This window comes from Leptodactylus fuscus, chromosome 2 (genome assembly GCF_031893055.1).
Source record: "Leptodactylus fuscus isolate aLepFus1 chromosome 2, aLepFus1.hap2, whole genome shotgun sequence".
Taxonomy (NCBI): Eukaryota; Metazoa; Chordata; class Amphibia; order Anura; family Leptodactylidae; genus Leptodactylus; species Leptodactylus fuscus.
In genome coordinates, this window is record NC_134266.1 from 233,478,890 (window position 1) to 233,500,109 (window position 21,220).

The following is a 21,220-nucleotide window of genomic DNA, read 5'->3' on the forward strand; positions in this document are numbered from 1 at the left end:
GCTCCAGGATGGTTTGCTCATAGGCCACACACTTGTTGGGGGAAAAGAGTTTTTCCAAATAAAACTGTTACCCTTTTGGAAACCAACAATCCCTTAAATTTCTTTCTACTTAAAGCAGTGGTTCTTAACCGGGGTTCGATCGAACCCTAGGCCCTATGCACAGTTCTTTTTGTGTACCAGTAAAAAAAACATATACCGATGTCTTGAATTTAGAAGAAAAATCATATTTGATTTATCACTAAAGAAGGGTTCGGTGAATGTGCATATAAAACTGGTGGGTTTGGTACCTCAAATAAGGTTAAGAATCACTGACTTAAAGTAAAGAATCCATAAGCAAACCTGCCAACAGCTACATGACCAAAATCAGGAGATTTAAAAGGGTCATTCACCTTCTAATATCCATGGCCTATTCTTAGGACAGGCCATAAATATTAGGTCTGCAGTGGTCCGACACCCAGGACCCTTGCAGATCAGCTTCTCCAGTACATTGCAAAGTGTAGCGGCAGCTTTAGGTATTGCAGTGCTGTCCCATAGACTTCAATGGATCAGTGCTTGCTTAAAGCTAGCATTATGCTTTATATAGGGAGTGAGCAGAGTGGATTCTGGTATGCTAACATTACTGAACGTTGTGCTGTCCTGGAGCAGCTGATCTGCAGGGGTCCCAGGGATCAGACAATGGTAGATCTAATATTGATGGCCTAATCTAAGTGTATAACCCCTTTAAGTCCTATTTCAGTGCAATAACTCATCAGCATATACATGAAAATAAACAGTGCAGTGCACATCATACAATGTACAATAAGATGTAGATATACCTAGAAGAGAGAGACCCAGCAAAGTCACCCTCCTAAGACTATACTGTGGAAGGGGTGGCTTCTACCACCATACCACTCCACGTCCTAAGTTACTTGACTATTCAGTGGAGTTCCAGCCTAACCCATGCACATTTTGGTATGTTTTCTTACAATAAATCTGTATGATTTTGATGAAGTTATGAATGGCGCATTTTGCTATGAAGCAGTAAACATAATGATCCGCTCAGCATGGATCCGGGTGCATTTATACGGGGCTGTAATCATGTTATTTTGAGCACTTTGCACGAATGAAAACTGTTACTATAAGGGTTATTGAATCTTTCCAAGGGAGCCAATTACTTTGATAATACATAACGTTTTCTCAATCTGCTCGCCAGGGTGCTGTGTGTGCACTGGAAGATGTGCCTGATATAGCATAAGTCTGTCTTCATTCTCACATTACACTTATCCGCTTTTCTCTCATTCCGAGTCAATATCTTGATTGATTTTCCCTGCTTAGATCCGTAACGCAAAACCTTTCACATTGACCTTCAGGCATATTGCCGTCTCTAACAGCGTCATCTCTACACGAAAAAAAATGCTCTTCCTCTACTGCATTACTCAATATGTCAGTCCCACTTAATAGTACTAACACAGGAGTTTTACTTGTTATATCAAAACCATGACATGTCTCTCTAAGAAAGTTAGTTTATTATATATTATCAGTTTCTATGTGGAATGTGTATAAAGTCATGAATGGATATATTGCGATATCCATATATTGCTGCCAGTACATGTAATAGGGTTACAATATAACACCCCAATACATTTTATGGGTTGAAATGCCCCGCACAAGGGTTGAGGAAGAAAGAAATAATGGTGGAGTCTCCTATGAGCAGAGTCAATCACTGGTAGCCTGCCTTTGCCTGGAGCGATAACCAAAATATGGGTGTCACTTTAAGTAGGCTGAATTAAAGGGGAAGTCTGCTCAAAAGATTAAAACATCACAGAAGATCCTACTGGTGGAATCCTAGGTTTGGAGCAAAAATAGTTTCCATCAGTAATCTAAACCCCTTCGGCTCTAAGAGTTTAGTAGTGAAAAGATATTTAACCCATTGCTTACAGGTGTCCATACACATATGAGCTGGCCATACAGGACGTTATAGAAGGTGTGTGACAACTTTTGCCAGCAGATTACGTTAAAGAGGACCTTTCATCACTTGGGGCACATGCAGTTTTATATACCGATAGAAAGCAGACAGTGCACACTGTTGGCTTTCACAATCTGTACCCCGGATGAAGAGCTATCGGTGCCGGTACCGTAGCTCTTCACTGTCAGAAGTGCTTTCCTGACAGTCATTCCTCACAGCTGCACCTATAGTGCTGTACTGTGAGAGCGGGGAGGAACACCCCCTCCCCTCCTGATAGTGCTCATCCTGACTGTCAGGAACCCCCTTCTGATGGTGAAGAGCTGCGGTACCGGCACCAATAGTTCTTCACCTGGGGCACAGATCGTGAAAGCCGACAGTGCGCTGAATTCAGCGCACTGTCGGCTTTCTAGCGGTATATGAAACAACATGTGCCCCAAGTGATGAAAGGTCCTCTTTAAGTGAAGGAAGGACAGTTTATGCAAAATTTCAACAAGCCTGAAACTTTGACTCAGCTACTGAAAGTATCCGGTAACCTTTAGTGTCAAAAATATAATAACTAAAGCCTCTTATGACAATACCAAAAGGAGTTTGGGATTGATTATATTGCAAAATTGGAATTCATATTGGAATTCAATATGAATGATATCGCTATGTGATCTACCTATAACATGCCTTTTGAGTATGGAGATGTTTACCCATAAAATAAGAAGAAATTACTATTATATATCAGCTTTATGTTAGGGGTTTATACGTGGGCCATGTCCCCAACAGGCCCGACATAGAGGTTAAAGTAGTTGTGCCATTATGGACACATCCTTTATCCATAGAGAAGGTAGTAAGTGTCAGATCACTGGGGGCCTGATCATTGGATTTGACAGTGATCAGGAGGATAAAAGTTCCCTTAAGTTTTTTGGCAGTAGATTTTGAGGCAGAATTGGCCTCAAAATCCACTGCCAAAAACAGTTCCCATTGACTTCAGTGGGAGCCGCTCGCTTCTTTTTTTCGCTGGCTAGTAATGGAAAAAAGAAGCAACATGCCCCTTCTTCCCGCGGCTGACTCAGTGCGAGACTCCCTCCCGATTAGGCCTATTCATTCGGGCCTAATCTGGAGCTGAATGCTGTAACAGGATGCCAGTGCACTGCATCGGCATTACGTCGTGGCTAGCCGTGTGGCATGTTCACACGCGGAATCCATTTTCCGCCATACCCTAAACCATCCTTGTCAATAGACGACCACCACAAGCTCCATAGCAGTGAACAGAGCGCCACTCATGCAAGCTGAATGTCACTACAGGACAATTTGCAAAAATGGTATGATCTATTGTACTGCCATATCCCATAAATTTATCAATAATAATAATAATAATAATAACATTAACATTTCATTAATAGACTTGATGAGACGTCAATTATTATACCTAGTTTTTGTAGAATAACTGGCATTATTTTTCTGCAGAACGTCTAATTTTTTCCCCCAGTTTTTAATAGTTTGTTTTATTTTGATTCTTTTCTTACTGCAGAACTACCTAAACACTGCCTAATATTTCAGTAATTTTATTTTAAGTGCTAGTCATAAATTTACAATTTTTATACAAAAACATACAACTGACATGTACGCCCTCTAGTGGCTGACTGTGAGACTGCATTACTTTGCATACGGTACTATTGTCAGGCCATCATTTATCTACAATATTGCAGTATACTGTGCAGAATTATAATTTCTTTCCAATTACTTTTTTTTCTGCTCTGGTATTTCGGTGAACTCCTTGTTATGGAATAATATTTTTAAAAGATGCCTCTATTTTTATAAATATAGCTGTAAACTCTCTTACATAGTTATTAGCTAGCAGTCTAGTTTAGTCAACACAAGAAATGTAGAATACCTTTAGATTAACTTTAAACAAATTTCTTCTTCAGGGCCGCCATCAGGACAGTATTGGCGGAACTGCTGTCCGGGCTTGGACACAGCTCAATGTAAATGGGGTTCAACAGCCAGCGCATACAGACTCATAGGTTTTAATTTCTGGCACCAGTCCAGCACCATGTCAGTATCCACAACCATGGATCTGGTCGCTTCATTAATATTCACTTTACTGTGATGTTAGCATCAGTGCTACAAATACCAGGTATGTATGAATGTCAGCCAGCTGTTGAGATGCCAGGACATGCTACTCATTGTCTGGGGATCCACCATCTAATTATTTTTTACCTAAGAGTAAAGATGGCAGCACTCCAAAGCTTCCAAAAATCAAGTGTCTTTATTCCAAGTAACATTTTTATTTTTTTTAACTAGATATGTCCCAGGTCTGAAACCCAGGACCCAGGCGAGCAGTTGAGTCAAAGCAAAGACTTAATAAAAGAATTTTCTCTGACTAAAAGCCTCAATAGTATTTTTCTTTAAATATTGAGGATGTACTGAGACCTGGAGAGGCCTACAAATCTTGCACCCAATGTGAAATTATGTGAAGGATCTGTGATGATATGGGGATGCTTTAGCAAGGCTGGAATTGGGCAGGTTAATCTTTGTGAAGGACACCCATAAGGTGTCTCTTCCCAGTAGAAGGAGACCAGTGCTATAACAAAATGCATATGGATTAGATTTCTTGGGGTCTGCTTGGGAACCCGAAGAACGAAAAGCTGAACGCTAGAGTGAACCTAGCATTAGCTGGAATGCTTGACACATGAAAATGAATAAAGTCACCATGATATTACATGATAAGACCTTGAATGTCCAGGCAGAAGGATGACTTGGTGTTCCTTGTTTTCAATCTTTTCCTGCCTTTGGGATATTCTCCCTATACTAGATAGTACTAATGTATTAAACTGGATAGGAGCATTTGTTCTGAGTGTGAGAATCGAAATCCTGCAACTGTACCCCAGGGACACTTGTAGATTTGTGGTTCACAGATGGAGCTGAAGTCACGTGACATCTCCCTATCCTCATGCCACAAATAACTCTTGGCTATTTAAAGCTTCTGAAACCTCCTATTTACAAAGCTGCTAATGAGTTTACAATACTGGAGCTGCCGGAGTAATCGAATCAGGGGCAAGGCAGAGCCACAGAGGATGGAAGATGATGGTAGAAGGACTCGCGTTCCTCAAACTATTTTTATTTCCATATAGCTGATGATGTGTTTATCCAGAACTACTGAAGGAAATGTATTGCAGATTATAAGTTTGTGTTTTCTTACAATCATGGCTAAGATTTCTACGAATATAAAGAAGTTCTGGTCTTTAATGCATCTGTGAGGTCCAAAGTGCCTTTGAAACCAGTAATAGTGAAGTGTAGTTAATTTTAAGAGGAGCATACCGGTGGAGCCATGCTCTTTTTATGGATATACAAATAAGTCTGCAAGTGCACTGGGGGCGGAGTCTGATTTGCCTACAAACAGCTATAAGCACTCTGGCTCTCCTCTGGAATTGCCATCCATTATTATCCCTTTAGCCATGATTGACATTTTGCGCCTTAATCCGGATGCCTGTCCCTAGGATAGATCATCAGTTAAAAAATCGATATCAAGCCCCCACCACTGAGACACACAAGGCTGCTATCACCGATCACTACTGTAACCAAACAAAGCAGAGCTATAGGTAACTTTTATAGTACACCAGTGTCATACATGTGTCATACATGTGGCATAAACTGCAGTTTGGGCACACAGCAGGGGGAAGGAGCATGATGCGGCTTTTGGAGCACAGATTCTGATGTTTGGTATCTAGACGCCATGTCATGTTTGTAGAGCCTGTAAGGTACCAGAAAAGTGGATTCCCCAAAGGAGTGACCGCAGTTTGAAAACTGCACCCCTAAAAGAATTTATCAGGGGGTGTAGTGTAGTATTAGTATCCCGGACGTGACTGCACAGCGGATGGCGAAGAGGGAATGTATAAGCGGTGCGGAGGACATTGCAGACACTAAATTCCCTACTGTACCCCCAGTAGCTCCTATGATTGGGGGAGTCACACTGGGGTCACTTTGGGGGTCACTTCTGGTATATTTTCCCTCATAAGCTGTAAATATGGGGTGTCCCCTGGTATTCGCTCGCACAGCTTATATATTCCCCTCCTGCCGCAGCCAGTTGTGTTCTAATAATTTGGCGATTTTGCGTGATTTTGTCTTCACATTGGTAGAGGCTATATTTTCTTTATTTTTTTGCTGACGTGGCCATATAAGGGCTTAGCGACCTTTGACGTACTATTACGTCATGGACGCGAGGTACTTCGCGCACCATGAAGTAATAGTACGTCATGGTGATTCCGCCCGCTCACTAGCTGAGCGGGCGGAATCGGAACTGGGTGATGGCTGTTACTGACAGCTATCACCCTTTTCCATAACCTCCGGTCGGTACTTTTACCGATCGGAGGTTTTAACCCTTTGATTGCGATGGTCAAACATGACCACCGCAAACAAAGGGTGCCGCGATCTCTCCCCCCCCCCGCCGGCACCCCCCGGACCGAGATCGGGGGGTGCCGGTATCTGTAATATGTAGTCTGGGGTCTGGTTAGTGACCCCAGACAGCCCTGAGCACTCACTTACTTACCTGGTGCTCCCGGCGTCTTCTGGAAGTGAGCTGTCCCGTCCGCACAGCTCACTTCCTGTTTCTAGAGTGAGACACGTGCAGGCTGTCACTGCAGCCTGTGTCTCAGTCTAGAGTAGAGAATCAGTGATGCAATCTTCACTGATCCATGTGTCCCATAGGCACACAAGAACAAGTAAAAAAAAAGTGTAAAAAAAAAAATAAAGTATTTGAAAACAATTAATAAAGTTATAAAGTCCCAAAAATCCCTTTTTTCTATAAAAAATGAATCATGTAAAAAAAACACAAAAAATTAATAAAAACAATACATATTTGGTATTGTTGCGTCCGTAACAACCTGTACAACAAAACTGAAACAATATTTAATGTACACAGTGAACGGCGGTAAAAAATAACGGAAAAAACCCGCCAGAAGTAGTGATTTTTCGCCATCTCACCTTACAAAATGTGCTATAAAAAGTGATCAAAAAGTCATATGCACCCCAAAATAGTACCAATAAAATGCACAGGTTGTCCCGCAAAAAATAAGCCCTCAACCAACACTGTCAAGCGAAAAATAAAAATGTTACACCTCTCAGAAGATGGCGATGCAAAAATCACTGATTTATGTCCCCAAATGTGTTTTTGTTCTGCAGACTTAGTATCGCATAAAAAATAACATAAATGAGGTATCGCCGTAACCGTACCGACCCGCAGAATAAAGGTCACATGTTACTTATACTGTACGCTGCATGGCGAAAAATGTAAAAGGTAAAACTCAATACCAGAATTGATTTTTTCTCTTTTAAATCCAGCAAAAAAAGAGTTAATAAAATGTAATCAGTAAGTTTTAGGCACCCCAAGATGGTGTCATTACAAAATACATCGCATCCCGCAAACAACAAGCCCTTATATGGCCACGTCAGCAGAAAAATAAAGAAAATATAGCCTCTACCAATGTGAAGACAAAATCACGCAAAATCGCCAAATTATTAGAACACAACTGGCTGCGGCAGGAGGGGAATATATAAGCTGTGCGAGCGAATATCAGGGGACACCCCATATTTACAGCTTATGAGGGAACATATACCAGAAGTGACCCCCAAAGTGACCCCAGTGTGACTCCCCCAATCATAGGAGCTACTGGGGGTACAGTAGGGAATTTAGTGTCTGCAATGTCCTCCGCACCGCTTATATATTCCCTCTTCGCCATCCGCTGTGCAGTTACGTCCGGATACTAATACTACACTACACCCCCTGATAAATTCTTTTAGGGGTGCAGTTTTCAAACTGCGGTCACTCCTTTGGGGAATCCACTTTTCTGGTACCTTACAGGCTCTACAAACATGACATGGCGTCTAGATACCAAACATCAGAATCTGTGCTCCAAAAGCCGCATAGCGCTCCTTCCCTTCTGCCCCCTGCTGTGTGCCCAAACTGCAGTTTATGCCACATGTATGACACATGTATGACACTGGTGTAACCGGGGTAATGTCATATGTGAGTATAAACTGATATTAGGGCACATGTATGACACTGGTGTACCCCGGATAACGTAAGTAATGTCATATGTGGGTATAAACTGATATTAGGGCCCAGCCAGACACAGAAGGGAAGAAGGATATTTGGTTTTTGGAGCACAGACTTAGACGGTTTGGTTTTTGGATGCCATGGCACTTTTGCAGAGACTCTAAAATTTCCCCTACAAAATGGGGTCACTTCTTGGGGAATTCCAGTTTACTGGCACCTCCAGGGCTCTGCAAAAACAACATGGCACCCAGAAAGTCCCTCTAAATCTGTACCCCAAAAGCTAAAAAGCGCAGTGCTCCTTCCCTTCTGAGCCCTGCTGTGTGCCCAAGCAGCAGTTTATACCCACATATATAATTTTTTTGCCCCTCGGTATGGCCCCTTAATAGTTTTAGGAGTGCAGGTCTCTGACAACACAAAGTGGGTGCAATGTATTGGATACCAAAATGGCATATTTCTTTAAAAATTTCAATTTTTGGGAAGCATTTTTTAGTCTCAAAATCATAATACCACTTGATACATTCCTTGACGGGTGTAGTTTCTAAAATGGGGTCACTTTTGAGGGGTTTCTATTGTATTGATACTTTAGGGGCTCAGCAAATGCGACATGGCACCTCAAAACTATTCCAGCAATATATGCCCTCCAAAATCCAAATAGCGCTCTTTCCATTCTGAGCCCCACCATGTTTCCATACAGCAGATTATGATCCCATATGGGGTATTGCCGTGTTCAGGGGAAATTGTGTAACAAACTGTGGGGGGCTCTTAATTCTCTAACTACTTGCAAAAATTAAAAATATGGCGCTAAATGGACGATTTATTGGAAAAAAAGTAATTTTTCATTTTCACATCTCAATGGTAAAAAAATCTGTGAAACACCTGTAGGGTCCAAGTGCTCACTAAACCCCTTGATAAATTCCTTGAGGGGTCTAGTTTTCAAAATGGGGGTCGTTTGGGGGGGGGGGGGGGGGGGGGTTTCCACTGTTCTAGCACTTCAGGGGCTCTCCAAATGCAACATGGTGCTTGAAACAGATTTCAGCTAAATTTGCCCTCCAAAATCCCAATAGCGATCCTTCAGCTCTGGACTTTACAGTGTGCCCATACATCACTTTACATCCACATGTGGGGCATTTCTGTAGTTGGGGCAAAGTGCTTGACAATTTGTGGGGTGCATTTTCTTTTTTAACCCCTTGTGGAAATGCATAATTTGGGGTTAAAGCTTCATTTTATAGCAAAAAAATGTCACTTTTCCTTTTGTTGGGCCAATTCTGTTACACTCCTGTAGGGTCAAAGGGCTCACTAAACCCCTTGGTAAATTCCTTGAGGGGTATAGTTTCCAAAATGGGGTGACATTTTGGGGGTTTCCACTGTTTTGGCACATTGGGGGCTCTGCAAAAGGGACATGGTGCCTGAAAAGTATTCTAGTAAAATCTGGCCTACAAAATCCAATTAGCGCTCTATCCGTTCTGAGAGCGACCGTGTGCCCGTACATTAGGGTACCAGCACATACGGGGTATTGTCGTGTTCAGGAGAAATTGTGTAACAAAATGTGGGGTGCAGTTTCTCCTTTAACCCTTTGTGAAGATGAAAAATTTGGGGCTACAGTGACATTTTATTATAAAAAAAGTAATTTTTCATTTTCACATCTCAATGGTAAAAAAATCTGTGAAACACCTGTAGGGTCCAAGTACTCACTATACCCCTTGATAAATTCCTTGAGGGGTCTAGTTTCCAAAATGGGGTGACATTTTGGGGTTTTCCACTGTTTTGGCACCTTGGGGGCTTTGCAATCGGGGCATGGCGCCTGAAAAATATTCTAGCAAAATCTGGCCTACAAAATCCAATTAGTGCTCCATCTGTTCTGAGAGCGACCGTGTGCCCGTACATTAGGGTACCAGCACATATGGGGTATTGTCGTGTTCGGGAGAAATTGTGTAACAAAATGTGGGGTGCAGTTTCTCCTTTAAACCTTAGTAAATGTGTAAATTCTAGGGCTAAATGAATATATTAGTGACAGAAATTGAAAAATGTAAATTTGACCTCCATTTTGTTTTAATTGTGAAATGCTGAAAGGGTTAAGAAACTTTCTAACTGCTGTTTTAGATTCTTTTAGGAGGGCAGTTTTTAGAATGGGGTGACTTTTGGGGGGTTTTATTAGAGAGGCCTTTCAAGTTCCCTTCAGAACTGAACTGGTCCCTTGAAAAATGTGTTTTGGAAATTTTCTTGAAAATTTGGAAAATTACTGCTTGACTTGTAAGCCTTATAATATCTGAAAAAAATGAAAGGGTGCTTAAAATTTGATTGCTACATAAATCAGAGACATGGTTAATTATATTTATGAAAAAATTCGGGTAGTATGACTTTCTATTTGAAAGGCTTGCAATTTCAAAGTTTGAAAACTGCATTTTTTTCAAAATTTTCACCAAATTTCCTATTTTTTCATAATTAAAGACAAAACATATCGACGAAAATCTACTACTGACATGAAGTACAATGTGTTACGAAAAAACAATCTCAGAATCACTTGTGTAAGTTAAAGCGTCTCAAAGTTATCGCCATTTAAAGTGACACATGTCAGATTTGAAAAAAGAGGCCTGGTCCTTAAGTCACTTTTGGGCTGTGTCTCTAAGGGGTTAAATAGAATTCTACTGATATAAATGACAAACTATATACAACTCCAAGAATCTTCTATTATTTCACTTTGAATGTATTACAGATCACCCATGTGTAGAAAAGAGGAGCCTGTTCAGGGGGCTTGGGGACGGCAGCTGTCTCGCTGGTGACACTTCTGTCTACAGCCGCTCTAAGACTTCACACATTGAAATTGAACTCTGGTATCTAACAGTAGTCACCAGATTAATCTGAGACAGTGTCCTAGAGAATGAATGCTCCCGAATAGCCTTACATTATAAACAGCAGCAACCCTAAAAAAGCCTCTTTTTGATCCCATAATTCAAACAGGACAGGTCTTTAATCAAGGTAAAATCTATTCTCGTTTAGTGTGACGGAGGAAGTATAGCAGTAGTGTCGTTCTATGCTGAAGTGTAATGTGCAGTCAAAATGGCGCTGACAAGATTTCTTGAATCTACAGGAATTTTATTGCTGAACTTGCAGTTAATGAGAGCAGCAGCTATACCGACCTATCATCTTTTATGGAGGACTATCACCCATTGTGGTGAATGGATGTCAGTATGGCAGTGGCGTTGTCCACTAGTGAGCCTGAAGTATAAGTATCTGTAGTTTTCGCCCAGCTATGCTTTCCTAAAAACTGCAGAGTGGTGCCAGGATTTCTTTACAGTCTGGGATGAAACATCTTGGCAACGAGCGACAGACTAGGTGTCTCCAACATCAGTTTCTGCTCTCTAACACTCCCCAATACAACAAAACAGACTGTATAGCAAATATTCAGGATCTCTACAACCACTCAGCACACAGTATATCCCAAACTGCTTAAGGCAGGAAGGGTCATCCCCGGTGGTGTAACTAAAGTTTTGTCGACCCTGGTGTAATTTTTTTTCCGGGGCCCCCTACCTCATCCCTACAGTGAATTCTTGATAGTGATGGTTACAGGTGCTAAGGCGTTTAACCCACCTTAGTGTGCTTAGGGTAATCTGTGGGTCTCCTTGGCTTATGGGCCAGATGGAAGATGCAATCTCAATACTGATGCCAGTGCTTATGGGTCCCCTAAGGCTCCTGGGCCCCAGTGCAACTGCACCTCCTCAAGTTACGCCCCTGGTCATCCCTAATATAGTGTATGTCACAAGGTGCAAGTGAAGATCTTGTTACATTTACCTGAGTTGTTTTCATGCTGATAGGGAACAATTATCATGTAGTTCCCCACCAATTATGATGTTTGGGGTTGGACTTCCTCTGTCACATTGGACATCTAACTGCATCTATTACACTCTACCATAGGTAGCATGTAATAACATAATAAGCTGACATTACACTGAATTATTGAAGTATAGCAGTATATTGTACAAACAATATCATATTCAAAGAACTTCAAAATATTAAAACACACAAATATTAAAATTTTAAATCACCCCTCTTTTACAATTTTATATATTAAACTAACAAAAATAAATCTAAATATTTTTTTTTCAGTAAAAACCCTAGAAACTTGGTATTACAGTAATCACACTGATCTACAGCATAGAGGTAACATTCCATTACAGAAAAATGAATAAAAGTGCAAAAATTAACCATCCAATGTATTTTTAAGAACAATAGATTGTACCATTAATGCAACTTGTCCTGTAAAAAAAAAACCATGACTTCAAACAGTTACATTGATGCAAAAAATAAAAAAGTGTTGTTCATGTAAATCAAGGAGGAAACAATAAATAAAATCTGAAAATTGCTCCTGTGGAAAGGGGATAAAAGGGATTTTAAAAAAAATTGGTTTAGTAATAAAATGTTGACAAAATAAAATAATAATAATAATAATAATAATAATATTATAATACACTCACCGGCCACTTTATTAGGTACACCATGCTAGTAACGGGTTGGACCCCCTTTTACCTTCAGAACTGCCTCAATTCTTCGTGGCATAGATTCAACAAGGTGCTGGAAGCATTCCTCAGAGATTTTGGTCCATATTGACATGATGGCATCACACAGTTGCCGCAGATTTGTCGGCTGCACATCCATGATGCGAATCTCCCGTTCCACCACATCCCAAAGATGCTCTATTGGATTGAGATCTGGTGACTGTGGAGGCCATTGGAGTACAGTGAACTCATTGTCATGTTCAAGAAACCAGTCTGAGATGATTCCAGCTTTATGACATGGCGCATTATCCTGCTGAAAGTAGCCATCAGATGTTGGGTACATTGTGGCCATAAAGGGATGGACATGGTCAGCAACAATACTCAGGTAGGCTTTGGCGTTGCAACGATGCTCAATTGGTACCAAGGGGCCCAAAGAGTGCCAAGAAAATATTCCCCACACCATGACACCACCACCACCAGCCTGAACCGTTGATACAAGGCAGGATGGATCCATGCTTTCATGTTGTTGATGCCAAATTCTGACCCTACCATCCGAATGTCGCAGCAGAAATCAAGACTCATCAGACCAGGCAACGTTTTTCCAATCTTCAATTGTCCAATTTCGATGAGCTTGTGCAAATTGTAGCCTCAGTTTCCTGTTCTTAGCTGAAAGGAGTGGCACCCGGTGTGGTCTTCTGCTACTGTAGCCCATCTGCCTCAAAGTTCGACGTACTGTGCGTTCAGAGATGCTCTTCTGGCTACCTTGGTTGTAACGGGTGGCTATTTGAGTCACTGTTGCCTTTCTATTAGCTCGAACCAGTCTGGCCATTCTCCTCTGACCTCTGGCATCAACAACGCATTTCCGCCCACAGAACTGCCGCTCACTGGATGTTTTTTCTTTTTCTGACCATTCTCTGTAAACCCTAGAGATGGTTGTGCATGAAAATCCCAGTAGATCAGCAGTTTCTGAAATACTCAGACCAGCCCTTCTGGCACCAACAACCATGCCACGTTCAAAGGCACTCAAATCACCTTTCTTCCCCATACTGATGCTCGGTTTGAACTGCAGGAGATTGTCTTGACCATGTCTACATGCCTAAATGCACTGAGTTGCCGCCATGTGATTGGCTGATTAGAAATTAAGTGTTAACGAGCAGTTGGACAGGTGTACCTAATAAAGTGGCCGGTGAGTGTATATTTATATTATAAGCTGATGGCTGGTCAGGTAATGGAGGGGGTGTACATCTCACCCAGACTACTCAGGTGGGCGAGATGAGAAACTCCAGAAAGAACATTTCTAAGCAGATGACTATTGTCTGCTGAGGGTTATTTCAGAGTTCCAGTTATTGGGCTGGATTTTTTAGGAATGGCAGGTAGGTTGGTAGTGGGACCTGTCATTATACCCCCCTCCAGTCCACACTTTGGGGATGTTCCAGCAGCGACGCAGCTGCAGAGAGTCTCCTCATCAAGGAGGCTTAAGAAGTTGCTCCAGCAGCAGACTGGGGGCAGAGCTTGGCTGGAGAGCCAACAGAGAGGTCATATTTTTGGAGCTGTGTCCTGAATGATTCTACTGGCTTTTGATTTCTGTTATTGTAGGTGAGGTAACTTATTCTATGTTTAGTTAGAGCCTAGCTGGGCAGGGATTTATTTTTGTATTGTTTCCTTTTGTTGCTGCACTACCTTTTGGTCTCCTATCACTTCAGAGCCAATCTTTTATTTGTTTTTAAATTACAGACAACCCCTTAACCTTATAGTTGAGGCTGTGTTCACACAGAAAGAGGTTATCTTGAAGTTTTACTACAATCCTGAATATTATATACATTTTTATATATTTTTTTGTGCTAATTACAAAAAGATGTTTAAGGTTTACCTAGCCAGAGGGTTGGTGAGAAATGTGAGATAGCTGGGGTTGATGAATAAATTGAAAGCGATATGTGTATGGTCAGGGATCACAGAACCCACTGTAGCCTGAGGTTCAGACTACGCTCTTTATTAGAATTTGTTATTAAACAACTTTGAAAACTTTAAGTTCTAAGAATTTTGGACAATCAAAGGTTCCAAGATTGTAATTTTTTTTATTTCTCTCAATAACCAAGAAATTGCTAATCAAGCACAACATAAAAAGTGATATCATCATACTGTATGATCACTTAAGAGTCTCCGGTTACATTCCCAACAGCTTCCCTCTCACTCCTAGTTTTGTGTTCACAAAAAATAAGGAATGGTCTGAGTTAAGAGCATAAGGAAATATTTGCTTTGGTCAGTTTTACCTCTCTCCCTTCCTTTGTTCGGTCAGGCCTTACATTTTTCAAAAACTTTACGCATGTACAGAAAAGACAGAAGGCCAATGCTTGGTACTACTAAAAGATCTTCTCTTTCCCTGCATTATAATACCACATGCTCAAAGACAGTCTGCACCCCCATTCCCTCCTCTTGCTCACACACAGCCTGCACCCCCATTCCCCCCTTGCTCACACAGAGCCTGAACACACATGTCAAACTTCTTGAGATGTTGTTCCTGGTGGGATTTGAACCCAGGACTCCAGCGCTGCACTCCACTGTGACACACACACACACACACTCACTCTCTTCTCTCCTCCTTACCTTCCATCAGTCTAAATTCCCAGCAGATTCCTCTTCCAGTGTAACAACACACTGTCCTGTACTCTCCAGAATAGCTCCACCCACACATGACGTCATCAAAGGTCCATTAGTCCACTAGCATCTACCGCAGGAAGAATCCCGGAGGGATGCTCAGCCAGGACAGGTGAGTATAAGTGTTTTGTTTTTTTAAATTTTTATCCCCCTACCTTGGGCTGTCATTTAATGGAAAGGGGCCCAGTCAGGCCCCTTTCCATTAACAATACTATCATGGTGGAACGGGACCCCGGCCATTTCCAGCTGGCTGCGGGCTCCGAACCCCTCCAGGCCTGGTTGCGGTCGCACTCCCTGCAACCACGATCGTTATGTCACTGACTACTTGTATGAACAGTATGGTATGAACATGGTGCAATTTAGCTCGATGACTAGATGAAGCTTCTCCTGGTCTTTGACTACTTGAGGAAAATTTGCATGTGTCAATCTAAGGTTTGAAAAGCTTGTGACGTTAAACAACAGAAATCTTAGTGAGAGACATCTTAGGAAAAGCATTACTTGACGCTGGACCAGTATAGGTTGGCATATCCACCTGACAGATTCCCTTTAGGTACATAGCACCAATACCAAGTTGTAGTTGGCAGTACAACAAAATAACCAGGCACATTGCCCTGGGCCAAAAGATCCCACAACACTAGAAGACTCAACATAGCAGACTTCCAACAAGGCTGGAGGACTTTGCAAGCTGCGTGATGGACATTGCATTAGTCGCAGAGGTATATGCGAGGAGATCATAAACACCAGGTCAGGTCAGTGCAGGAAATATCACGCACAGACAATATAAAGTCAGATGTCAGGTTTTATTTTGTTCCAGAAAGTAACCTGAGACTAAAGACTGATCGGTTATGCAAACATAACACATGGGAATTATACCACATGATGTAATGCCAAGGTATTCTGTAATGGAGGGTGATAAAGCTGACACCTTCATAGAGGCTATCAAAAGGGGAAGCATCTTCTTTTTCTCGAATATATCACACCCCTGATATTGCACTGAGCCATATTCTGCAGAGGCAATAATTCATATGACATCCAAAAAGTATACCTCTGTCCCAGGACCATCTATAGGGCTGTCCTGTAGCAAATAATGGGAACAATTAATAGAATCCATATTTCTGATTGGCCCCAGGATGACCTGTTATATAAAGCCTACCACTAAGTAAAGTTATGGTTCCCGCAGTACCATGCATTTCTACAATATGGGTAGATGCCAATATAGTTGATAATATTGCTTGAATTTATTTCAGCACCGGTATGTGCCTTACAGCATCAGAACCTGTGACATGGATGTGGTAGTGGCTTTTCTATTTTTTTTACACTTTATTTCTAGAGATGAGCGAGTAGTGTTCGGATCAGCCGAACAGCACGCTCCATAGAAATGAATGGATGCACCTGGTACTTCAGCTTTGACGGTGGCCGGCCGCTTAACCCCCCGCGTGACGGCTACGTCCATCATTTCCGAACAGTACTCGCTCATCTCTATTTATTTCATTTAATATGCAACTTCTTATCACTAATTGCAGAGCTGATCTGGGTCCTCTAGGACCCAGTGGCCATGTGTCGGGAGAGTCAGAGGGAAACTGCATCATGACAGCAATTGGGTGGGCAGTGATGTTAATATACTATCCTTTCCCTATAGGATCTCCAGTTGTAGTAACAGCTGGCACCTGCACAGTTTTGTGCAGCTGATTAACACTGCGAGGATGTATGGGTACCTCTTTGTATGGTTAAGAGTGGACCGCCTGGATGTACATATTCGGTCCAGAAGCAGTTAAAACATTTTTTATTATAAAGAGTGACCCAAAAATGACGCTATGAAGAGCAAACGTGACTAATTTTTTGTCAATATGTCAAGAGGCAAAACAACATAGAAAATTCTTATTAACCACTTGCGGATAGCCCATAGACTATATATGTCCGGTAGTGGCTCTCTTGTTCCTCAAGGACATACCAGTACGTCTTTGCAGTTTTCAGCAGCTGCAGAAATTGAAAGCTGGCTGTAACTACAGCGGGAGCTCTCCTAGAGAAAGAAGGGAAGGTTTATTACCATCCCTGCCTTCCCGATCGCTGTGTACAGCTATGGGCGCCGCCATGATGCGACTCCCCTCTAACCCGGCGGTCTCCGATCCACTGGGATAAGAGACTGCTAGAGCTGCTGGGTCTTACAGGACCCAGATCAGTTCTGTAGTTATGGTTGGAAGGCTGCATTCCTCCTGCAACTGGGGCTATATTTATCAACCTCCTACCATCAAAACTATAGAGTTCAGATGTCCCCAATGGTCTATTATGGCCTCATGGAGTCACAATGTAGAAAAATAAAGTAAAAAAAAAAAGAATTTAAAAAAATAAATAAATAAAATACGCCTGGTACCAGTACATCCTTGCAGAACACGGAAGCCACTATCCGGATGTATATACCCAGTCCGGAAGTGGGTAAAGGGGTTGTCCAGTTTCAGCAAATAAATTTTATGGTTTGCATAAAGAAAAGCTCTACAATTTTCCAGTATGATTTCTGAATAAATTCCTCACGGTTTTCTAGATCTTTGCTTGTTGTCATTCTTTGTTTACTTCCAGGGTATAAAAATCAGTCCATGGTCATGTGATATACTGTACGGTCCATGATCATATGATATTCAGTCCATGGTCATGTGTTGCACAGCTCGTTACAGTCACAGCACAGTAATCAGAGGTCTGTCTTGTAACGAGCCGTGCGTCTGTATGTCCATCACATGACCATGGACCATATATCACATGACCATGGACTGATTTTTATCTACTGGTAGTAAACAAAAAATGACAGCAAGCAGAGAAAACTGTTAAGAATTGATACAGAAAGTACATTGGAAAATTGTATACATTTTCTTCATAGAATACAGCAATACCATGTATCTGCTGAGACTGTATACCCTCTTTTACTCCCCCACCATCATAGGCAATACTCCATAGCAGATATTGTGCGTACAGTGCACTTGATTCATTTACAATGAGACACAACTATCCTTTAGTATATAAATAACACAACTGTAATTCAGCAAATTCATCACATTGCTCCAGTCATGGTATATAAAACCTTATTCAAGGAAGAGACAGACGCTGTACTCAGGTCTCCATGTGGCACAATTTGTCAGGCTGTCAAAATCTGCCCATTTAGGGCTTTAGAATTGGTTGTTTGTGACTCAGGGATCACAGTGACCTCATGTGGTAGAAGTAGTGAACTACATGAAATCTGTTAACGTCTTTGAAATAGTGTTGAAATATGCTCTCCACCACAAAACAGTTTTTTTTTTTTAAACCGGACACAGAGTACTGCATGTCCGACTCTGTGTCCGATTAAAAAAAAAACCAAAACGTTTTTTGCGGCGGTGAGCATAAAACGCTCACCCGGCGCTCACAGCCGGACATCTTTCAAACCCATTCAAATGAATGGGTATGAAAGAGTCCTGCAGGTTTACGTCTCCTGCTCAATTTTGTGCAGGAAACGGAAACCTGCATGAACGGAGACTGGGCACAGATGTGAACGAGCCCTAACTGGGATGTGCGTAGAAAATGGCCAAAAATTTTTTTTTTTTTAAGACAGTGTGTAGAGTGGGGCGAGAATATAGGCAGGTTGGGGCAGGAACGTCCAGTTCATCAGATTACTATAATTCCTGCCTGTCTTAATAAATTCCCCCTATTGTGTAGTTAATGTTCTGTTAAAGGAGTTATGCCACCAAACATATTTATCGTCTATCCATAGGTGGGGGTCTGACTACTAAGACCCCACCGATCCTCAGATCCACTGTGAATGCAACCATGGGACTAGGGGTCAAATTCCTTGTTGAATGGAAAGGCGTCCCCATTCCCATTAATTTTAATGGGAGTGCTGGAGATAAAAGTGAATGAGTACAGGGGTGCGTCTCTGTCCACTGGGGAGCACTGTCACTTTTCCTGCAGGGATAAAGCTCCCCCATTCACAGGATTGGTGAGGGTCTCAGTGCTCAGACCCCTATAATTTGATCCCATGGGTAGAGTATGAATATGTTTGGCCACCATAAAACAAGTATGTCTATACACCACATGGAGTGCGGGCACCCACAGATGGTATCATAGGGCCTAACAGTTCTTTCACACTTGAGTTATTTAAACCATTCTTCTGTTTTGCCATAGAAACAGAAGAAAGGATCCTTTCTATGACAGACAACGGATCCCAAGAGACCCCACTGATTATAATGGGGTCCATCACGTATCTGTTGTTTTTTCCCCTGACATCACCAGATGAAAAGGTCACACTCACAGGACTTTATTGTACACAGTTAGAGATGGACTCTGTGCCAGGGGCTCCCAACTCAGATATGAAAGTAGTCTAAGACTGACTCTACCTTCCCATGCCACCATAAGGGCATGTTCACACAGTGGAAACCTTTTCCAACATGTGGCTTTTTTGCATGGATTCAGTGCATCAGCATCTTATTGCGGCATCCTGCTACTGATTACGCCCGGATGAATCGGCCTAATCAGGAGCGAGTCCGTAGCCGCGGACGCAGCTGCGGAAACCGCGTGAATATGGTAAATGTCGCATTTTTTTTCTGCTAGCTGAAAAAAATTGCTAATGGAAAAAAACGGCGAGTGACTCCCATTAAAATGAATTATAGCATTCTTGCAGGCGAATTGAGGCGGATTCCGCATTAAAATCCACCTGCAAAAAACTCCATGTGAACATACCCTAACAGTATCATCTTCCATCTCTATAAACAACAACAACAAAAAAAAATTAAATCGCACACCATCTCCTCAGGTCAGTGTTCCTGCTCTGTGCCAGGAAGACATGTGTGTCCTCAGCAAGCAGCCACTCACATGGCACTTCCTCCCATATCATTGATGCTGTTTCCCTGGAAGGAGTGTCCTGTGATCCGGTCAAACGTCCTGCATTGACGCAATCTGGGACTATTGACACCTATGAGTTATAGAGGACCCGTCAGATCTCCTGACTTGTTTCTTTTAATAGGTTCATATATTCCCTACATAGTAACAAATCTGGAGCATCCTTTATCATAAGGCTCTGCTGTGCCATTACTCTGTTGTTCTGCTATCATAGACTGTAGATTGTAGATTTGGGGTGTAAATAACTTAATGGAATATAAGGAATAGATGAAGATTTCCATTTAATTACATATTATGGCTAAATTGTGGTGGGAACTGTTGGAGGATCACATAGCCCACAATGAATGTACAATATGATACGGCACATGCTGCACCTGTATTCAGAGTGAAAAACTCAGCATAGTCCTATTTGGGGCAGATGCTGACATATGCGATAACCTGTATAATATGTTTGGCTATAGTAAATAGCTCCGAATATAGCAATAAGTATAATGCAATAATATAGGACATAATTGGTGGCTCAGCACAAGTGTATGGGTCATCACAACTAGCAGAGACAGATGTGTTACCTGTAGGTGACTGTAAGAAAGCCAATTCCAGGCTTGAGTCTTTGGCTTCTTAAGACGTAACCTCTTATCATCAACCAGTGGGGGTTGAACTCTGGTGCTGTACGATAAGAATGAAGACTTGGTTCAGTCCTTGTTTCTAACTTGTGATACTCCTTTCAAGTTCTGTGTCACAAGCTCCGAGAATATTCCCAGGATCTCCCTCCTGCTGTCATTCCTCCTTAGCAAATGTGTACAACAATTTGATATCCAGGGGGTCAGAGGCTAGTTGGAGAATTTTTGGTCCCAGCTGACATTGCAGTTGTGAAAGCGAAGTTGTTTGAGAGAAGCAACTCTGGGCAATGTATTAGGATCGAGACTCCCTTTGGCTGTTTAAGCATATTCCACAACAACTTTCGCTGACACTTGTAAAAGTATCCGTGTCCCAGAGCACAGGTTCCAGCACAGGCCTCCCCAGTGAGAGACGGAAGGGAGCCTGCCCCTAATAAGACGCACTTTTAACTAATTGAAGGCACTTGGAGGCTTTGCTGTTCTGGATTACTATAATATAGGATTGGCTCACATTTCCTACTCACCTGAATATTAAATACTCTCACACACGATCTGTATGAAGAGCCCAGGACTATCAAAGATCACCTTGTCAGCAAAATAAAATTTA

The 21,220-nt window shown here is 41.9% G+C and overlaps 1 protein-coding gene across 1 annotated transcript in view; it reads right to left on the reverse strand.

Annotated features, from left to right (window-relative positions):
- ZNF385A (zinc finger protein 385A) overlaps positions 1-20,868 on the reverse strand; it is a 255,673-nt gene extending 234,805 nt beyond the window's left edge. The window contains exon 1 of the mRNA XM_075265836.1: positions 20,566-20,868. The gene's annotated coding sequence lies outside the window, so the exon portion shown is untranslated. The remainder of the gene's footprint in view (positions 1-20,565) is intronic.
- Positions 20,869-21,220: the final 352 nt, after the last annotated feature.